The 16,407-nt window shown below is 49.5% G+C and overlaps 1 long non-coding RNA gene across 2 annotated transcripts; it reads right to left on the bottom strand.

Annotated features, from left to right (window-relative positions):
• Positions 1-11,148: 11,148 nt before the first annotated feature.
• LOC146055183 (uncharacterized) lies at positions 11,149-12,870 on the bottom strand. 2 transcript variants are annotated; one of them, XR_014468511.1, is made up of 3 exons: positions 12,405-12,870; positions 11,731-12,185; positions 11,149-11,670 (listed from the first exon to the last, which is right to left on the bottom strand). It is a non-coding gene; the product is annotated as an uncharacterized LOC146055183 (long non-coding RNA). The 2 variants fall into 2 exon arrangements; XR_014468510.1 differs by having other exon boundaries at positions 11,150-11,670; positions 12,400-12,870.
• Positions 12,871-16,407: the final 3,537 nt, after the last annotated feature.

Genomic DNA, 16,407 nt, shown 5'->3' on the forward strand with positions numbered 1-16,407 from the left:
GAATAGAATAGTGTGGCGAGCGCAGCGAGCCACAGAGCCCGAAGCGTGGCGAGCGCAGTGAGCCGCGCGAGGGGACACGCATACCTTCACAGCTATCTGCGTCCCCTCGCGGGCTTCACAGGTGTCAGCGTCCGCTCGCCACGCTTCGGGCTCACGCTGACACCTGTGAAGCCCGCGAGGGGACGCGGATAGCTGTGAAGGTATCAGCGTGCGCTCGCCACGCTTCGGGCTCGCTGCGCTCGCCACACTATTCTATTCTCAACTCCACGCTGACGTGGATAGTGGGGGTATGAAAAGGTCGTAGGACGCGTACCGCCACGCTTCGGGTGGCCGTGGATAGTGGGATTTACACGGTCCACAGCTGTGGCGTCCACTAGTGGCACTGAGGGTGGGTTTCAATAGTGTTCCCCTAGGGCCACCTAAATTTAAATGCTTTTGCGTCTAAATTTAGATGTACCCCTTCACCTAAGTAAATCCAGACGCATTTGCGTCTGGGTTTACAAGCCCCAACACCTTTGCGGCTTGCAAGGCGCCTGTATTCTAACGCTTTAGCGTCTGAATCCAGGCTTTCCGGCTTCTTAGCGGCTATCTATGTGACTCGAGATTCAAACGCAGTTGCGTCTGAATCTCGCGTACAGTTTAGAAGCGCCGGCATCGCTGTGCCGGGGTGTGCACTTTAACATACCCCCGTTGTCAGCGGTGCCCAGGCGCTGCCTATTTCACTGTGGAACTACAAGTGCCACAGTGACATTGACCTGTCAGCGCTGCTGCTGCTGGCCGGCAGCTACGCTGTTTACATACAGCTAGAGCGGCACAAGCTCAGTCAGACAGAGCTAGAGCGGCACGCGCACGGTTAATCAGAGCCTCTGGCAGGCTGCCAAGTTTCATAGCTAGAGCGGCACGCGAGCCTCTGCACTTCCGGCGCCGTGAAACTACACAAGTACCATAGACGCTGTGCGCATGCGCACAGCATCTATTCTACTAGATTGGGGGGTCTCCCAACTGCCACCCCCCGCAGCGGGACAATGCCTGCCGTGGGTGGGACAGCGGGACAGGACCCGAAAATCGGGACTGTCCCGCTGTAATCGTGACAGTTGGGAGGTATGGTATAACCATCCAGCAAGCAATCCCGTACATGTACTTGGTGTCACCTGAACGCAGCAGTGATCCCAGCCTATATACAGTATGCCCAGTTTTCCTACATCTGCACTAATGGCTACGTGCAGTTTGCTAGCCTGTACGGTTTGGCGCACCTGTATCTCACCACATTGGCATGCCGGGCACATATTTACCATTACACTCACATGTGTTTATTATCATAGAACATAGCAAAGCGCGCATAGCTACTGCAGCAGAGAGAGAGAACATATGGTATACACACAGAGGCTTTCCATAGATTATAATCTGGTCTATATACACCTGTGTCACACTTTGGGAAAGCAGATAGATAATATACAGTGTATAATAATGCAGACAGCACTGGGGCTGAGATATTACAACCTGAGCCATAGAGTAGCGCTGCTGAGGATACACTGGTATGCCCATACACATAGATATCCCCAGTAGCACCATACAGCAGCCCTGTGGGAGTCACATACATGACCAACATACAGACTGAGCTCCAGTCCTCACCCACAGGTTGCTCAATGCTCAGGGGGTGTTCTGCACATGTGCACTTACCAGCCGCTTCTTCTACGCAGGGGCAGAACGTCCATGGCGTCCCAGTCAGTGACTGCCTCCATCAGAGCAGCCGGGGCAGAGTGCTCATGTAGGGGGAGCAGCAGTGATGACCATGCAATATGTGCCAGGTGTAGTTCCAGCAGCTGCTAATAGGTGGCGATGGTGCGGCACAGCGTGAATGACGTCACTGCATTGTAGCTACGAGATACACGGACAGTCCGTGTATGAGTGGCTGGTACAGTGGCGTGTACCGTTAGTTCAGCGTCTGGGACAGCCACTCAGGCTGAGCCACCACGGGTTCGAATCCTCCTCCAGTGTCTGCTGTTTCAGGGGCGTGGGGTGTAGCGCCTTCGGATCCGGGAGCAGCCTGAGTTTTTGACTCATCCACTGATACCACAATATTTTCTGCTCAAACTACATAATATTAATAATTAGCCACCATATATAACCAGGAGGAATAACTTTAAGTGGGGGCAGGACGGAGACTGTGTACAGACCAATTACCATTACGGCTGCTCTGATGGAGGCAGTCACTGACCGGGACGCCATGGACGCTCTGCCCCCTCGTAGAATATACAGTTTATTCATTGGCACAAAACAGCAAAATAGGTTAAAATTAAAAAAGTGCATTAATAAAAAGTGAATAGAAATTGGAGCTGTGTGTCCGTGTCGCTGTACACTTATACAGTGCCCGTGTCAGCAGATTTCCACATACACAATTTTCGGTACTTGTGAGTTATCTGGGCGCCCGATTTCTAAATCGGGTCGGATCGGGCACATCGCATCGCATCGCATGCGACCATCGGATGCGATGCGATGCGATGACCCGATTTTTCCATAGGAATCAATGTTAAAATGGACGGAGTCCATTTTAACATGGAATTCAATGGGAAAAAGGGGTCCTTTTCATACCCCTACTATCCAAATGGGCATGGAGTTGGATATAAACCTGTGGCGAGCGTAGCGAGCCACCGAGCCCGAAGCGTGGCGAGCGTAGCGAGCCCCGCGAGGGGACATAGAATACCGTCCCCTCGCGGGGCTCGCTTCGCTCGCCACGCTTCGGGCTCGGTGGCTCGCTACGCTCGCCACAGGTTTATATCCAACTCCATGCCCACTTGGATAGTAGGGGTATGAAAAGGACCCCTTTTTCCCATTGAATTCCATGTTAAAATGGACTCCGTCAATTTTAACATTGATTCCTATGGAAAAATCGGGTCATCGCATCCGATGGTCGCATGCGATGCGATGCGATGCGATATTGCATCGCATCGCATCTGATTGTATGCCTTAACTTAAGGCATACAATCAAAAAATCGGGCGCCCAGATAACTCATAAGTACCCAATTTTCTTTAATAACTCATGTCGACCTATTCCTGTGTTGACCTTTTTCATGCAGCCTTTTGGATTGTGTCGACCATTTTCAGGGTCAATTTAAACCAGGTCGATCTTTTTCATATGTAGACCTTTTCACTGCAGACCAATAGATCTAATTACTGTCGACTTAATGACCCTCACCCCTGGTCACAGCATCATAACAGTTTATGTAGGACAGGAGACAAGTCCCGAAAACGAATAGCATTCCTCCCAACTGTCCTGATTACAGTGGTACGGTCCCGCTATTTGGAGCCTGCCCTGATGTCCCTTGAGGGGAGGTGATCATGGCTGCTCTGCTTTGTGGGGCAGCCGGTGATTGCTGGATAGGTGCAGCAAGGAGAGACGGGGCTGGGTACGCTGGCAAAGAAGATGGAAAACCCGGGGCCTCGATGCCCGGTCCCGCCCCCGTTGCACATAGCCCCGCCCCTTTCCAGGGCCAGCTGCATGCAGGTCCCACTGATCTATTGGTAAAAGTTGGAAGGCATGTTTGATGTTCTGTGTATACAATACATTCCTTTTTCTTTTTTAATAGTAGGATCGGCAGCAATTAGCTGTATGCTCTGGCCTTCGTCTGCGGATCTTCACCTCCAATGAAGTGTATGGCCTTTGTCAAACATACATAAAAAAAAAAAAAAATGATACCCGATCTATTGTCTGCGGGCGCGGCCTGACGGGCAACCCGTACAGACAGACGTGATTCTAGTCTGGCTCTAAACACAGATATTTCTCCATTCCCTGGAGAGAAATTGGCCTCACACTCCTTGCTGAAACAGGTAAGGATCATATGGTCGACCTAAAGATTGTCGACAGTCATTAGGTCAACATACTGCAAGGTTAACATGGGTCAAGGTCAACAGGTCATTTGGTCCAAAAAAGCATTAGGTCGAAATGGTCTAGCTCAACATGGGGTTTTGTACTTTTTTTTTTTACCCGAATGCCGACACAGTCAACATGGACACAGGATTAAGTGCACCGCATCCCCTCGCATGTCTGGCTGTGCTTGGCACTCTATGTTATTCTCCTACCACACCCTAGTGCAGGCATTCCCAACCACGGTCCTCAAGGCACACCAACAATACAGGTTTTAATGATATCCAGGCTTGAGCACAGGTGACTTAATTAGTACCTGTGATTTGGATTAATCCATCTGTGCTGAAGCCTGGATATCACTAAAACCTGCACTGTTTGTGTGTCCTGAGGACCGTGGTTGGGAACGCCTGCCCTAGTGGATGGTAGGGCATGAAATTCCGCCTGTCGGCACATGTCGGCTCAAAAAAACCCCCAAAATTCCAGTGAAAAACCCAGTCGACCTAGACCATGTTGACCTAATGACCTGTCGACCTAGACCCATGTCGACTTTGCAGTATGTCGACCTGATGACTTTCGACCATCTGATACCGCTGATACCGGTTAATAGATAGAGGTTATCAATCCGCACAGCCTGTAATTGGTATAGCTATCTCACCCCTGCATTACTATATTAAGTATCAATTGGTAATGGGGGAGGCGCACCCAGGAATATGTATTAGACTTGGAAGCAAAGAAAGATAAAGTATTCCTACAAGGGGCAATCTAGGTTAGCATATATTAATGTTCTGATTAATGTTATAGGTACATTAATAAAGTGACCCAAGAAACAGAGAATTGGCTAAAACATGATGTTTATTGATTCATTTATTAAGGACAGCGAAATATTAAAAACATAAGTGAAAAGTGATAAATGTGAAATAAAGTGCATTAGAAAAAAAATTAAAATAAGTCTGTTACGTGTGTGTTATCGGTCATAGCATGTGTGTCTGTAATACTGTTATTAATCTCCACGCAAATATCAATTATTGCTCTAATTAGGCAGTCTTGTAAATTCATTATCAAAGGGACATGTGCACGTTTCAAGATGACGGGTGCAGCAAAATTGTTAGGAATAAAGGTGCGTACACACGGGGCAATATGATCGCTAGCAATATATTGCTCAGCAATCATATTGCCCAGTGTGCCGTTTTCATCTGCGACCAGAGATGGTCGCAGATGAAAATTTAAACACTGCTGGGTGAAGAGGCAGGGGATGTCGCTGGTCGGAGGAGCATGCTCCTCCGACCAGCGACCATTCAGGGGCTGAAAACGGGAGCGCGCACCCGGCGATTTATCGCTGGTGCACACTCCAATCACTGGCAATATGGTTGCTCAGCGACCATATTCCCAGCGATTTCAGCCCCTATCGCCCCCGTGTGTACACAACATAATCGCCCCCCGATGACGTCAGCGAACCGGGACCAGGGCGGTCTTTTTGTATGGGCTTAATGGGCACTTGCTCTGGGGCCCCAGGTGTATAAGGGCCATACTCTGATAGCTGAGGATCCCCTTTTTCCAGGGATACCAGAATTTTGAAAATCAGCCCTGGGGAAATGGAGATATCCAACTTCAAAGCAGCAGTCCACATCTGACCTGCTAATTGCACTTCCCAGTCAGAATTCTCAGGTTCTCTCTGACTAAAGGTGCATACACACATACAGATTTTCTGTCTGATCTATCTGGTGGGAACAAAAACCCGGAAATGTATGGGAGCAGCTGACATTAAAAAAATTGTTCCCCAACACTTGAAAACAGACAGTTATCAGTCAGACAAATTGTTTAAATCATTCTGATATAACAAATTTATCATTTATGCATTTGGGTGGAAATTTTTGATAGTCATATGCTCCCATACATTTTCAGGTTTTTGTTCCCACCAGATAGATCAGACAGAAAATCTGTACGTGTGTATGCACCTTAAGGCTGGTTTCACACACTCCGGCTCCTGCCGGACGGTGAAATCCCGCACGGCCAGGGAGCCGTGCCGCACACACTAGTTGTGAATGGACACTATTGTGTCCATTCACACGGGACGGCCACGGCCCGGCCGCACGGTTGCAGCCGAATCCCGCCACTGGAAGGGATGGCTGCCGGGCTGTGGCCATCCCTTCCATGATAAACTAGTGTGTGAGGCACGGCTCCCTGGCCGTGCGGGATTTCACCGTCCGGCAGGAGCCGGAGTGTGTGAAACCAGCCTTAAGGTGCCCATACACGTCTCGATGCGGGCGTGCATTTTGAGCTTAAATAGCACGCATCGCATGCCTTGTACATGCGTTGTGCATGCAATGCGATGAAAAGCAAGTACAAAAAGTATGTGCAGCACATACTTTTTGTACAGTGCGATGAGATGCCGCGGGAGCGCGCATCTCAAAGCACACATTGCACCCGCCGCATTGGAATGTGTATGGGCACCTTTAGAGTTTTTCTGAGGAGGGGAGAATAGGTAAGGGATCGCTAAAATCTGTGGTAGGGCATGCTGGGAAGTGTAGTTCCACAACAGCTGGAGGGCCATGAGTTTGACACCACTGCTAAACCCCTTAATGCCCATTACATGTAATCACAACCCACCACCTAGCATCATGCCACACCTCTTCCCTTAGCCCAAAGCAGATTAATCTTGCACCTCCTCTCCCCTCCCTCGCTCCCCCCCCCCCAAGACATACTCTTCGCCAGTCGTGACCGAAGAGTGCACTCACATAGAATTGGTCGCAGGTGGGGGTACTGCAGCATCTGTCGGATAGGGCACCTCTCTCCTCCTCAGCGTCGTTCCTAGCAGCGTTGGGCTGTGTTCTCTGCCGCAGCGCCCTGGGGGCGGAGTTGGGGCAGCTGTCTCCCCGCCTGTATCCTTCCCATCTATGTTGGGCGGTGTCCTGAGCAACGTCCTGGGGGTCCTCAGTGGCAGCAAGGTTTTAGTAGCATCCTGAAGGGGAGGGAAGAGGAGGAAAACATCCATATTTAAAAAAAAAAAAATGCTGGTCTACAACAGTATGTAAAAATAGCGGCATAGTGAGTTTAGGAGAATCCTGTTCAAAAACTTGCAAAGAGATGGTGCCAGTGTGCACGCTCAGAGAGCAGATAAAGGGCGGGAAGGGGATTAAAAATAGGTCCTGGCATTTAAAGTACACAGGCCCACCTTGGTGTCAATAGTGTCAACACATTTGTGCGCGAGCGCTCAGGAAAAGAGGGTGTGGACACTCAAAATTGGCCTTGTGTAGTGTTCCACACCATATACCACTTCTACACATTCTGCAACAAAATAATAGACCCCATTATACTTGCCCCTTACACATTATGCCAAACGTATTGAGCCAAAATTCACATAATGCCACGCGGATTGAGCCAAAATTCACATAATGCCACGCGGATTATTCTTTATTCCCAGCGGTGGCAGGCGGCATTTCAAGGAAAAAAAACCTAACCCCATTGCACCTACCCCACACTGTCCCCCATCGCAGCAGCCCCACACTGTCCCCATCGCACCAGCCCCACACTGTAGTCTCCCATCACACCAGCCCCACACTGTCCCCATCACACCAGCCCCACACTGTAGTCTCCCCATTGCACCTGCTCCACACTGTAGTCTCCCCATTGCTCCAGCCCGCACTGTAGTCTCCCCATTGCAACAGCCCCACACTGTCACCATCGCACCAGCCCCACACTGTCTTTCATCACAACAGCCCCTTAAATTGTAAGCCATCAAAATGTCACCCTTATACTGTATGTAGAAATGGAGGAGGGCGGCTGGTGCAGCAGTAAACGGGAGGCCGAGGCAGCAGCGTGGGAGGGTGGAGGAAGGAGAGGCAGTCAGGACATGGTGGCAGCGGGGGTAGCCGGCGACATCATGCAGCAGTCTGACTGTACTCACCACCAGACGGTCCACACCAGGGCAGCGCTGCAGGGCTGACCAGTCTCCTCCTGTGGTCCAGGCGGCGCAGCTCCCGGAAGTACGCGTCCACTGTCCTGTGATCTGGAAAATACAACTGCTGCTCCAGATGGTAGTGGCAGCGATAGTCTGCGGTGATAAAAACCTGGTAGTCTGTGGTCAGCAACAAAACGCGTTTCTCCGCCTCAGGGTCAGCGGCTTCCTCAGTTGTGCTGACATTAGTGTAGACAGCGCTATTTATAGCAGTCCCGTTCGCGGGGTTATTACAGCCGCACTTCCGGGTTTGCGCTCCATGCCTCGTTTCCAGATGGATCCATTTATAATCTCTCGCGGCCATCTTTAGCTGCGTTCCAAGCCTCGTTTTGAGTTTAGCATATGACGACAATCTCTCGCGGCCATTTTTATTTCATATACCAAGCCTGCATTCCAAGCCTCGTTTTAGGTTTTAACATATAACACTGATCTCCGGCGGCCATTTTTATTTTGTATATCAAGCCTCGTTTTAGACATACTGGCCGTCTATGTAACCAGCTCCAAGCCTCACTTTGGGAGCCGTTTTTATCCTTCCTGCTTTCCACTCAAAAAGCCTGCTATTTCCATAATGCCTGTATTCCATGCCTCATATCACTATGGCCTCAACATATACAACACAAACAACAATTAACATATAACGACAAATATAGATGTATAACAATTTATACATAATTATAAAAAACGAATATACATAGTTTCTTCATATTTTCATTATTGTTTTTTATCTCAATTAAGATTAGTGTTGATTTCTTTATGGTAATGCAGATTACCCCATTATATGGCAATAATTCTTTTAACATCTCTCCACAGGATGCAAGTAATTCATCTCTATTCAATAAACCATAATATCAATTCTTTATATATTAATCAATAGTATAAATTTACATAATTTTAAACACCTTAATTATTAATCAAACCAATTTTGACTTTCAATTAATTTGTATCTACATAGGACATAAAGAATATGACCCATTGAGTCAAAGAATGTGCACACAGAGAGGACTCCCACTATTTTTCCCCCACTACACATTATTCAACTCAATGCTGTCATTAAGGCCCAACGGATTCAAAGTTCTGAGGCAGAAAATCCAGTATGCCTCCCTCCTGCATAACTGGACATATCTGTCTCCCCCCCTTGGGGTATTTTTGATATGTTCAATACCTATCATACGGATCCCATTAAAATCGCCACTTTGGCAACCCGCCATGTGTCTGTACAAGCTGTTACTCTTATTCATTTTTATTATATTGCGCTTGTGCTCCATGAATCTAATCTGCACTTCCCCTCCTCCTCACCCCTCTCCTCTTCTCCTGCTCTCCCTTCTCCTCTCCTCCTCTACTCTGCTCTGCTCCCCCTCCTCTTACTCCTCTCCCTCCTCCTCTTCTCTGCTCCCCTTCTCTCTCTCCTCCCCACCACTTTTCGTCGGAGGAGGAGGAGCATTTCAATCGCTGCTGATCATGTACCATGCAGCACCAATGACAAGAGGTACACAGTGCCTTCTGTGCTACTTCTCTACATGTCCGCTTCTCTCCTCCTCCACTCCTTTGCTCCTTCTCTGATCCCCCTCCTCCACTCCTTTGCTCCTTCTTCTCTGATCCCTCTCCTCCTCTCCTCCTTCCCCTCCTCCTCTCCCCAGCTCTCCCTTTCCCCTCTTTTGCTCTCCTCACCAATTTCCCCACACTTTTCTCTCTCTGACTGCCAGTGAACCTGTGCTGGGGTACAGGAAGAGAAGACCCAGCGCCGGGGAGATGGAGCAGGAAGAGATGACTAGCACAGAAGAAGAGAAAGTGCAGCAGACCCAGTCTGCCCAGGAGCAGGGGCAGCAAAATCATCGCTACCATCGCTGCTGATTGTCACAGGAGGTACCCAGCACCAGCTTGCACTGCGCTCCCTTCTCTGCACCTCCTCCATGCCTCCTCTCCTCCTCCTCTCCCCCTCTTCTTGTCTGCTCCTGCTCTCTGTTCTCCCCTCCTCCTCAGCTCCCCAACCACCTCCTCCGCTCCCCCTCCTCCTTTCCTGTTTCCCCCTCCTTTCTTTTGCTTCCAATACTCCTCACCCCCTCCCCTACTTTCCTTTCTTCTTTCCTCTCACTCCTCAGCTCCCCTTCCTCTTCTGCTTCCCCTCCTCCTCTCGCTTCCCTCCTGCTCACCTCCTATACTCCGCACCCCCTCCCCTTCTCTGCTCCTCCACTCCCCCCTCCTCTCCTTCACTTCCCCTCCTCCACACCCCCTCTCCTTTTCTCTCTCCACCCTCTCTCTCTCCACCCTCTCTCTCTCCACCCTCTCTCTCTCTCTCCACCCTCTCTCTCTCTCCACCCTCCACCCTCTCTCTCTCTCTCCCTCTCCACCCTCTCGCCTCACCCTCTCTCTCTCGCCTCACCCTCTCTCTCTCGCCTCACCCCCCCCTCTCTCTCTCTCGCCTCACCCTCTCTCTCTCTCGCCTCACCCTCTCTCTCTCTCTCGCCTCACCCTCTCTCTCTCTCTCTCGCCTCACTCTCTCTCTCTCTCTCGCCTCACTCTCTCTCTCCTCACCCTCTCTCTCTCCTCACTCTCTCTCTCTCTCGCCTCACCCTCTCTCTCTCTCTCGCCTCACCCTCTCTCTCCCTCGCCTCACCCTCTCTCTCTCGCCTCACCCTCTCTCCACCCTCTCTCTCTCTCTCTCCACCCTCTCTCTCTCTCCACCCTCTCTCTCTCTCTCTCTCGCCTCACCCTCTCTCTCTCTCTCGCCTCACCCTCTCTCTCTCTCGCCTCACCCTCTCTCTCTCTCGCCTCACCCTCTCTCTCTCTCCCTCTCTCTCTCTCCACCCTCTCTCTCTCCACCCTCTCTCTCTCTATCCACCCTCTCTCTCTCTCTCCACCCTATCTCACCTCACCCTCTCTCACTCTCACCTCACCCTCTCTCTCTCTCGCCTCACCCTCTCTCTCTCTCGCCTCACCCTCTCTCTCTCGCCTCTCTCCCTCTCTCTCGCCTCTCTCCCTCTCTCTCGCCTCTCTCCCTCTCTCTCGCCTCACCCTATCTCTCGCCTCACCCTCTCTCTCTCCTCACCCTCTCTCTCTCTCTCTCCTCACCCTCTCTCTCTCTCTCTCGCCTCACCCTCTCTCTCTCTCTCGCCTCACCCTCACTCTCTCTCTCACCCTCACTCTCTCTCTCACCCTCACTCTCTCTCTCGCCTCACCCTCTCTCTCTCTCCACCCTCTCTCTCTCGCCTCACCCTCTCTCCACCCTCTCTCTCTCTCTCTCTCTCTCTACCCTCTCTCTCTCCACCCTCTCTCTCCCATTCCCAGCAGTCACCTCTCTGGTCACATCCCCCTGTGTTGCTGTATAATGTCCCAATCCCAGCAGTCACCTCTCCGGTCTCATCCTCTGGTGATACTGTATAATGTCTCATTCCCAGCAGACACCTCTCTGGTTACATTCTTCTGATGTTACTGTATACTGTCCCATACCCAGCAGTCACCTCTCCGGTCACATCCCCGGTGTTACTGTATAATGTCCCATTTCCATCCCCCCGTGTTACTGTATAATGTCCCAATCCCAGCAGTCTTCTCTCCGGTCACATCCCCAGGTGTTACTGTATAATGTCCCATTCCCAGCTGTATCCTCTCAGGTCACATCCCCCGATGTTACTGTATCATGTCCCATTTACAGCAGTCACCTCCCCCGGTGTTACTGTATAATTCCACATTCCCAGCAGTCACATCTCTGGTCACATCCCCCGATGTTACTGTATAATGCCTCATTCCCAGCGGGCACCTCTCCGGTGTTACTGTATAATTCCCCATTCCAGCAGTCACCTCTCTGGTCACATCCCTCGGTGCTAATGTATAATGTCCCATTCCCAGCAGTCACCTCTCTGGTCACACCCCCCCCCCCATTGTTACTGTATAATGCCCCATTCCCAGCAGTCACCTCTCCGGTCTCATCCTCTGGTGTTACTGTATAATGACCCATTCCCAGCAGTCACCTCTCCGGTCACATCCCCTATTGTTACTGTATAATGCCCCATTCCCAGCAGTCACCTCTCCGGTCACATCCCCCGGTGTTACTGTATAATGTTCCATTCCCAGCAGTCATCTCTCTGGTCACAACCCCCGATGTTACTGTATAATGTCCCATTCCCAGCAGTCACCTCCCCCGGTGTTACTGTATAATGACCTATTCCCAGCAGTCACCTCTCCGGTCAGCAGCTGGATGATTTTGTTGGTGAGTTTCAGGATCTTATGGTCATTGTCTCTCTCATTTATCAATGAGTGAGGTTAAGGCACAGTCTTGGAATCCTGGGTCCTGATCCCTCTTCTGAACACATAGGGACGGCTGCTGCTGGGTGTCTCACATTCACCGTCCTTCTTCGGTGGCACATAATCCTAAGTGAGGAGAAAAATGTTAAATCAACTGCACTGATGGTATAGCAGCTCTCATAAATGCAAAGGTTCTGAGGGGTAAAAAAGAGCGATGGGATAAGTTTATACGAGTGACACCTGTAAAGTAAAAATGTATTAGTAAAATAATGTTTACACTCCTTTTGGAGGATGTGAGGTGAGAGAGGGAGATTGTCGTGCTGTCCCTACTAACCCTAACCTTACAGAGGCAGCGGTATTCCTCAGCTCAGTTGCTGTCCGCTTCTGGGTGGAATCTTCTGTTGCGGCTTTGGTCCCGGGGCGCGGCTTGCTGACGTCAGCGACTGGCGTGTCGGTACTTCGGGCAGCAGCAAAGTCTCCAACCTGTTTCATGCCTCGCTGGGCACTTTGTCAAGGTGGGGTGACTGATAGAAGTTGCTCCCTGTATGTAAGGAAATGAAGTAGAAATTCACATCCAATTTTAACATTTTGTGTATTTCAAAAATGTAAAGAAATAAAAAAAGTTTGGACATTTTCCGAGCAACAATCTGGTTGGAACAAATATTTTAACGACATTTTGGGTGTCACGAACGGTGAAACAGTGTCAAGGCATGCATTATATGTAATAGTAGAGTGCAAGACTAATAAAAACACTAATAAAGAGATTACATCTCCATATGTGCCAAAGTGGTTTGTGCAAAATGCTAGTGAACAGCTAATGAACCCAATACACCAATCATGTCCAAACTATGGCCCGCCAGCTTTTGTGAAACTGCAAGTCCCATCATGCCTTGCCACAGTTTTGCTATTAGGGAATACTAAAACTATGTCAAGGCATGCTGGGATGTGTAGTTTCAAAACAGCTGAAGGGCCACATTTTGGACATGCCTGCAACATACTGTACGCTCAGTGACAAACAAGCTTTAAAATCAAAGTCAATTGTTTGGTGACCCGACTCCCAGGCTGCACCTCACCTGGATTTCTCCTCGCACCCTTCACGCACAGTAGGGCAATAAGCTGCATCTAGTTTATTTAGGGCGCAAAAATGCAGCCGACAAGACCAGGGCAAGTGCTGCGAACAATTCATTAGCTCCCACTACATTAGGCAAGAGCTACGGGTGCACAAAACAATTGAATCACCATTATATGTTGTTTAGCACCTTACATAAATTATATATATTTTTTTTATTATTATTATTTTAATATGCAGTACAGTAAGACCAGCAACCCTTACCACCAGCATAGCTCTGCCCCAACACTCATGGGGTTACGAGCAGCAGTCACAGTAATGTATACACAGTGGGGTATGGCCAGCAGTCACAGTGGAGTATGGCCAGTAGTCACAGTATGCACAGGAGTCCAGTAGAAAAAAAAAAAAAAACAATTACAGCAGAGTGCGCAGCGGAGCATGCAAAGCGCAGGCTTCCATCCAATATAATGGCGCAGAGCCGCAGTCGCATCGAATTCTGTGGGATGCAATTCTCTGGAGAACCCAAGGCCGGGAAGATGGCACTGAGCCTCGTTGGGGGATGTGAGTGTGGCGGAAACGCCCATTGTTCGGAGCATCTCTTTTATTTGATATGTTTGTTTGGCCCCATCACACACAATGGTGGCCCCCACCGTAATGCCCATCACACATGATGGCCCACACTGTAATGTCCATCACACATGGTGGCCCACACTGTAATGTCCATCACACATGGTGGCCCCCACCGTAATGCCCATCACACATGATGGCCCACACTGTAATGTCCATCACACATGGTGGCCCCCACTGTAATGCCCATCACACATGATGGCCCACACTGTAATGCCCATCACACATGATGGCCCACACCGTAATGCCCATCACACATGATGGCCCACACTGTAATGCCCATCACACATGATGGCCCCCACTGTAATGCCCATCACATATGATGGCCCACACTGTAATATCCATCACACATGATGGCCCACACTGTAATGCCCATCACACATGATGGCCCCCACCGTAATGCCTATCGCACATGATGGCCCACACTGTAATGCCCATCACACATGATGGTTGTCCACACCGTAATGCCTATCGCACATGATGTCCCACACTGTAATGCCTATCACACATGATAGCCCACACTGTAATGCCCATCACACATGATGACCCACACTGTAATGCCCATCGCACATGATGGCCCCCACTGTAATGCCCATCGCACATGATGACCCACACTGTAATGCCTATCACACATGATGGCACCCACTGTAATGCCCATCGCACATGATGACCCACACTGTAATGCCCATCGCACATGATAGTGGCCCACACTGTAATGCCCATCGCACATGATGACGGTCCACACTGTAATGCCCATCACACACGATGACCCACACTGTAATGCCCATCACACATGATGACCCACACTGTAATGCCCATCACACACGATGACCCACACTGTAATGCCCATCACACACGATGACCCACACTGTAATGCCCATCACACACGATGATCCACACTGTAATGCCCATCACACATGATGACCCACACTGTAATACCCATCACACACCTTAACAGCGACTACATATGATGGCACATAAGAGCCTCTTACCTACATGCTCATTGCCAGGGGTTTCTTACTCAATGCCAAAGGTTTTATGCTTAGTTGCCAAGAAGGTTTCATGCTCGTTGCCCAGGAGGTATTATATCCTTGTTACCCAGAATGGGAAAAGCAACCCCAGCAAGCCCTCCTGTCTGTGGAGGGAGGGCTTAGCCGGCAGGAAGAGCTGACAGCCACTGCTAGCAGAGAGCAGCTTAGCGTTGTGGCGGGGGGGGGGGGGGATTTGTCACTTTAAAGAGCTGCCATGCTGCTCACTTCTCAGGACTTCAGCAGTGGTAACAGCATGGGGGACGGTGGCGGGCTACATCTGTAACAACAGACACACAGCTTTCAGCAGAGAGCTCATCAGCGTTTCAGTGCATGCAGGGGGGGCGGATGAGAAAGTTTGCAACGGGGTGTCAGCGCACCAGGGGGGCAGCGGAAGGGCGCAAAGTCCCAGACACAAAAAGGGCAGGAACACTAATTTCTGTGTCCTACGGATGACAGAAGGAGGGTGATATGGTCAGATGTATCTGCCTTCACCGTGGTTCGCAACAAGAGGACTAGCGCAGATTTTGACCCAACTTGAATAACTCTGCAGCTCTTAAGGCCCCCATCTGCTAGGGTGGGGAATCGCCTGTGGTACCCCGCCAACTCACCCGGCAGCTGCTACGTTCAGTTCACAAATATTTCTACCCATGCATGTTGCCCCTTCTTTATATAAACACCTCTTTCTACACTTTTATGAAAACTCTTCACTACTGTATAACCGCAGCTCACCGTTACCAATTCTAAACAGTCTCTTGTTACAGTACATCTTCAGTTGTGACACCTGTCAGTATCACACTGACCCCAGGGGTTAATAAACTGCTTTCTGTTCTACCCTGATACTAGTAAATCCCCTAAACTCCAATACTGCTCTAAAACAAACAGTCATATTTATTGTGGGTTTTATTACTGTTTTAATTCAGCTCATCCTGGAAAAGGATTTGTGGCATTGAGAAAACCTCTGCGAGTATTTATAACAGTGTCTTGAGAATAAAACATTAACCTGGTCATGTAATTATAATTATGGTCAAAATAATAGGCAAAATCAGTGCTGGTGGCTGCCAATCGTAAAATATGTGATAACAGAAGTGAATCACTTGCCTCACCACATAATTACTTTTAAGTACGATATAAACAATCAACTAAATATATATTTTTTTGGCATTTTTCAATAAAGAAACTTTTAGCCTAGTGCTGCTGTGAAAAAAATTCTGATACTCTCTCTAGGTCTGTGGGTCCCAACCTCGGTCCTCAGGACCCCCCAACAGTCTGCGTTTTCCAGGTCACCCGGCAGGTGCACTCATTATTCACTGACACATTTTAAAAGATCACAGGTGGAGCAAAGTATTTCACCTGTGATCCTGCATGGAGGCCTGGAAAATGTACACTGTTGGGGAGTCCTGATGACCGAGGTTGAGAACCACTGCTCTTGGGTGTTGGGATTTAAAAAAAGTTTGGGAACCACTGTCCTACGCCATACTAGAAAGATGTACCGAAAAAGTTACTTGCAGCCAATCAAGCAGGTCTGAATCACCCTCTACATTTAGTTTTCTGTACTGTTGCTGGAAGTCTGCATACTTTTATTCAGGCAATGTATGGTTCTATCTATATGATGCTTTGAAAT

Source organism: Crinia signifera, unplaced genomic scaffold (genome assembly GCF_055691185.1).
Source record: "Crinia signifera unplaced genomic scaffold, ASM5569118v1 HAP2_SCAFFOLD_334, whole genome shotgun sequence".
NCBI lineage: Eukaryota > Metazoa > Chordata > Amphibia > Anura > Myobatrachidae > Crinia > Crinia signifera.